The sequence below is a fragment of the Plodia interpunctella genome, chromosome 7 (assembly GCF_027563975.2).
Source record: "Plodia interpunctella isolate USDA-ARS_2022_Savannah chromosome 7, ilPloInte3.2, whole genome shotgun sequence".
NCBI lineage: Eukaryota > Metazoa > Arthropoda > Insecta > Lepidoptera > Pyralidae > Plodia > Plodia interpunctella.
In genome coordinates, this window is record NC_071300.1 from 3,691,748 (window position 1) to 3,697,747 (window position 6,000).

Here is a 6,000-nt window from a genome sequence, read left to right on the forward strand (position 1 = left end):
TATATAATGTAATGAAATCTTTTTGAAATTTCAATTATTTGGAACAGCTTGATATATAGTTGACTGTATATATATTTCCATTTATTGGCAATGATAAAGCTAAAATTGGCAATAATAGTATTTTTTCCTTAGCAGGTCGTGTGTGTATGTCCAATGTACTCGTGTAGCATTTTCTTTTCCTTGTCCCCGGAGGCAAGGGGGACGCAAGTGAAATACCGTGATTTTCAGAGCCCTCCCCGTTAGCCCAAGCGCAATAAATCTCTGTTATTAAAAACTGATTTATGCACAGCACACGATACAAACCATAATTGTTATATGAGAATTTTATTCCACTCCACTAATTCGCTTTTACGATAGAATAACGTCGTCTTTGATAATGTGAATTGTGTATATATAATGAAATGAGAATAGGGTATTTATCATACACAACAGATATTATTTTTACGTTTGTATTATTTTTTACTAGTTGTTGCCCGCAGTATCTATATATTATTCCAAATTTTATCAAAATTGGTCCAGCGCAGCGCATAAATCGTGACAGACAAAGACACAAAAACAAAAAGGCTCGCAATTATAATATTATGTATGTTATTATAATATAATAATATGGTTAAAACTTCTGCTGAAATATAATTAAATATAGTAAGTATTTCGGGTAAAAATACGATACAAAAATATTTTTTATGTTGTAAAGTCACTCACTGTAATAAAAGTCAAAATTTTAAGTTAATAAATAGTACAAATCGCTATTTCCTAACATTTTGGTCCAATCCCCCCGAATCCGACTTATCTTCAGAATTCCTCTCCAGAGACCCGCTCGCGAGATGGTAAGCAATTAGCCGATTTGGTCATAACTATTGCTGTGATCTGAATTTTTTTGATAGTTTTCTTGAAAGAATATTTTATTATCGAATCTAGTATATGAACTCTATTATACAGGCACGAATAGTTAAAACGCACTTAATATTAAGAGAGTGACATTATGCTGTATCGAATAATGAATAAATATTTCAAGAATTTATTAAGTCAATTCAATAAAATATAAGAGTCTTTTAGTTGGTACCTTATTCTCCTCAAAGTTACAAATATAGAGAAGTGAACATGGTACCTATTTCCCAAAAGGCACAATAAACCTTTAAAAATCTAAGAAAACCTAACGAGTAAGTACTCGTTCAAGTAAGATTCTAAAATATATATCATGGAAGTCCATGATATATATTTTAGAATCTTACTTGTTTCTAATGACACAAATAAAAATAATACTTATACATTGTATTACAATAATCGTATGACGTCACAATTTTGAAGTCTAAGCATAAGCATAAGCATGCCTGATATAAGTACTATAATCAAAACAAAAAAAATACGTAATTGGTAAAACTGCAATGAATTAATTTAACACTGAACGTGTTTGATTATTTTATTATTATCGTGTTCGATAATAGAAATACTTATGAATTTTATTTTTTCTTTTCCATTCGCATTATAGTATTGTTATAGAGTGTGTCTATTTAAATTCAATACAAATACTTTTAAAATAAAAATAATTCCAATTTTTAATTTGCACAGTATCGATAAAAAATGTGGAAAATTTTATCATGTAAAATACGCTTTGGTCTGTCTTAATTTTTTTTCTGTCTATGGTAAAATTTTACATTCAAAATGGCGTTGGATCGGTTATGGCTGCGTGATGAACAAGATGTCACTATTTAATTTATTTTCATTGAGTTTGATTGTGGTGTCTGTTATTCTCTCAGCTCATGGCGAAGAATGCGTCTATGAGAAATCTGGAAGATGTGAGCATTTGTTCATTACTTACTGCACGGCTGTTTAGGTTTTTTTTATTTATTCTGTACCAGTACATCACATATCTTCAGCCTGCGAAAGTGGTATTGATATGATTTTCATGCAAGCTTTCATCCCCCCCATTGTAGTCATTTACTGGTTAATTTATGAAAAAAAGTAGCTAATGTTTGAACATGGTCTTTAACTATACCTTGCAAATTTAATTTAATTAATACCAAATTTAATTTAATTACATAGTTGTATGTACCTACCTAGGTACCTACTGCGGGTTTATTGGTGAGATTCTGAAATCTTCAAGTTACTAGCTTACACCTTATAAGAAGAATCCGTATAAGTATAAATAATCCCTTTTGTTAGTTGACGTTTATAATCAGCGCAAGAGGAGGCGCAGCTCACACATCCGATGTTTCAGCAGTTCCCGTGATAATTTGCCGACTGTAGACACGCCACTGCTGTACTGACCCATGTATAGTTTATCTTGTTGCTGCTGTACTTAAACAAATATTTTACAAAGAAGCTAGTTAATATTAGCCATCCTTTGTCTCAATATTAGCCTTTGTCTATTGTTTGATAAAATTTATTATAAATATCATTTATTTATTTAATTTTCATCACAGTATTCTTCCATTATGATGGAAGGAAAATAGTATACAGACAAATCAATAATATAAATATAAGAACATTAAATAAAGTAGTAGAGTAAATAATAAACAACACATTCTATGGCAAAACTTTTGACTGGCGTTGATTTCTGTGGCGGTAGCGAATTGGCGTCGGAGTATTCAATTAGAGTGAGACTATTCGCATGCATATCATTCTTGACGACATCGAGCCAGCATTTCTTGGGTTTGCCCCTTCTGCCAGAGCTAGACGGTAGAACGGCATAACCAGGCATATTTTCCCTATACGCAATGTTCTAGTTGACTTGGTCCATTTAGCAACAAAATGCGTCATGAACATCTAATTTATTAAAATACGCTTGTAAAAAACATATGCCTGTGTTCCTGACTGATTGATTCTGTATTATAAAACAATTGTTTCTTTTTTTGTAGGTATTAAACCTTGTCCCCCTGACACGTATTCATATACACCAAGTCGTAAAGAGTTGACAATGACAAGGAGAACATGCCGCCAGCCTGTCCCGATCTCCATAGGAAGATTCCTGCATTTCTCCAGGTGTGATTGCAAGAAAGACAAATTATGGGACGAGGTCGCGCAAAAGTGTGTCTCGATTGAAGATTGTCCCGGTCATAAGCATAAAAAATAATAAAATATGTTTGTTTCTATGTACTTTGTTTGTTAGTATTTTTTTTATAAGAAATTGTTATAAGAAATTGGCGTCTCGGCGTTTCGCTCGGGTGAAATCTTAATAAGTTATACACTTAAATCTTCCTATTGAATCAGTCTGTTAAAAATCCGCATTAAAATCCGGTGAGTAGTTTAAAAGATTGGGACAGACAGCGGGAAGCGACTTTGTTTTATACTAATTATGTAGCGAAGATGAGTGTTTTATACAAAAACGTTAGACGTTTTGTCCAAGGTGAAATTTATACGTTTCCTCGAAAAATTAATAAATTGATATAAAGAGTAAAATTAAAAGTTGTTTTGGAAGTATAAAAGTTTAAATGCAGGAATTGTACTTATCAGGTCAATATTTGTGTCAAAACTTGCCGCAATAAAAATAAGATACTAATTTATCTTTATTTGACAGCAGGTAACTCAGTAGTTTATTAAATGTAATTAAAATTATATAGGTGCAATAAATGATTTGTTGGTTTTTATGTAAATAGTAACAAGGGCGTCAAACGAAATAAAGACTAGCTACAATGGAAAAATAAATAGCCATTTACAGTATTATAAAACATCACTAGAAAATAGCATTTTGTATTCTAGTGTAGTATTTTTCTACTATAATTAATATAGGATCTCTTTCACGCAAAATCTACTGGACATTCGGCACACGAGTTAACACGTGTATGTAAATATAACCTAGAATATCACATAGGGTACTTATTGTCCCGAAATTACCTCGGGAGCTAACCCCGGGGCGCAGCTAGTATATGATAAAACAGTATAGTGGGAAGATTACAAAGGTCGATCGGTGCACGAAGTTGGGTTTACGCCGGGCATAAGTGTTGAATGGGTGTAAGCTGGGCAATGAGGTTAACTAAATAATTTTCTATTCAGATTACACAGATAACAATAGTTTAAACCCGGTTCGAAATTTGATTGTAGTAAAAGTAAAGTGAAAGTAAGTGGGAGTGTGAAATGTGCGTGTTAAGTGATTAGTAGATGCATTGTTTGGACAGGCATTGATTAATTTTTTTTCAAGTGATTAGCATTTAGAAGTTAATTAAATTTTTTTGCAAGTAGATCCATCCCACGCTTCATCCTTCCTATCATCTTGTCTCGAGTGGAATGTTACGGAAAACAACTTAACACTTGACACTTATTATCAGGCGGCTTACCATCATCTCTAAATGCGATCCACTTTACGACCTAAACTGAACTGCATCGCAAATTCGTACCATCGACTTAATTTTTTGTAAGTGTTCTTTTCTCAGTTCAATTTAGGAACTTAAAATGAATCGCACTCAGATTCATTTTAAGTTCCTAAATTGAACTGAGTTGCATTGGAATCGTTCTGTAAAAGTTGATGGTAGACCTCCTGTACACTACTATAAACGGGGAAACAAGCATGCGGGTTGCCTGACGGTAAGCAAACACTGCTGCCTAAGGACACCAGCTACCCGATACGGGTCACCGACGCGTTGGCGGCGTTGGCTCCAATGTCAAACCTATTAGGGAACACCGTAGAGGGAGTTTATACCATAGTTAACTTGACACTAATTAGAATGCGAATCGATATATGCCCGAGCCTAAACCCATCTCAATACACAGCTAATCATCACACGTGATAATCATCGATCTCACGTTTCAGTGAGTTTATAACCTACACCGAGGACCTTATCACAATACTCGTATGTGACCTCTGGTAGTGGTCCGAGGGGCCTTTTATTGTGATTGGACATGGTCATTTGTATAGGTTGATATTAAATTATTGTTTATCATTTTATTATTGAAAACGTTTCGTTTAAAAGTAATTATTTTTGTTGTTACAAGTTTAGATGTCTCATGTTTTTATACTTACCATAATGTTTGAAAAAAGGACTATAATTTTTAATGTGAAATTTTTTATATGATCATGCTTGTACTTATATTTGGAATATTGAAACGTTAATTCCTTAACCGTTATTTTAAAGTTCTTAGTTTAGAAGCTGTAGTGTCATTAGTTTCAAAGAAGAATTAATCTCCTTGCGGTTATCCGTGCACGATATAGCTATCCTTATAAGGATATTCCTGGCTTATATCTAAACTATCGGTACCATCTGAAAAAGTATTTCTACAGTAGCATGTCACATTTACGTGGAGGGTAAGAACTTAGTACCTGTCCTTATCTGTTTACACATACTTTTTTATTATTTCAGTATAGCTTGAACGAACTAGCAGAAATAAACGAGATTTGTCTATAAAAAGCGCATAAAAGCTGAATAGAAAACGAACACCGCTTCGGTTTATTTCTTGAGAGTCCGGAGCTGCAGAAGCGTTCTACTGGAGACTCCTTAAGCCCACGCAGACGTGATACTATTAGGATTCGCCACAGAAATGCATATGCCATAGTACTAATGTTTACATGTGCTACATATACATGCATTGGATTGGTGCATTGGTCAATTCTGACGTTGACTTTAACCTTCTCAGAAAAACGCAACTACCCCTTGCACCAGTCAACTTAGACGTCTTTACCTATCTCGGTAAGCAATTTGACATATTATCTTATACCTATTTACTAAATGTATTAATTTTATAAATTCCAAACGGCTCTTCGCGGCATCGCTCGGGTAATACCATAGATAAATTAAATATATTAATACCATAAAAAAGCCTTTGTTACTCCTGGACGGTTCCAAGCGGTGGTGGTGTAATGGTTAAGACCCCCGCCTGTGGATCGAAAGGTCCCAGGTTGGAATCCTACTCGTGCCATATGAGTTTGTATACCAATTTGACTCATGTATAGTAGTTTTCACACTAGTTGATTATTAACTTGTGTGTGAAATTATATTATATTATTATATATTTCCAAATGTTACAAATCAGACTAATGTATAATATTAATTTTACATAAATACTATC

At 33.5% G+C, this 6,000-nt stretch overlaps 1 long non-coding RNA gene across 1 annotated transcript; it reads left to right on the plus strand.

The window, feature by feature from the left end:
• Nucleotides 1-1,583: 1,583 nt before the first annotated feature.
• Nucleotides 1,584-3,092, plus strand: LOC128671577 (uncharacterized). Its single transcript, XR_008404862.1, has 2 exons — nt 1,584-1,796; nt 2,859-3,092. It is a non-coding gene; the product is annotated as an uncharacterized LOC128671577 (long non-coding RNA).
• The last annotated feature ends 2,908 nt before the right edge of the window (nt 3,093-6,000 follow it).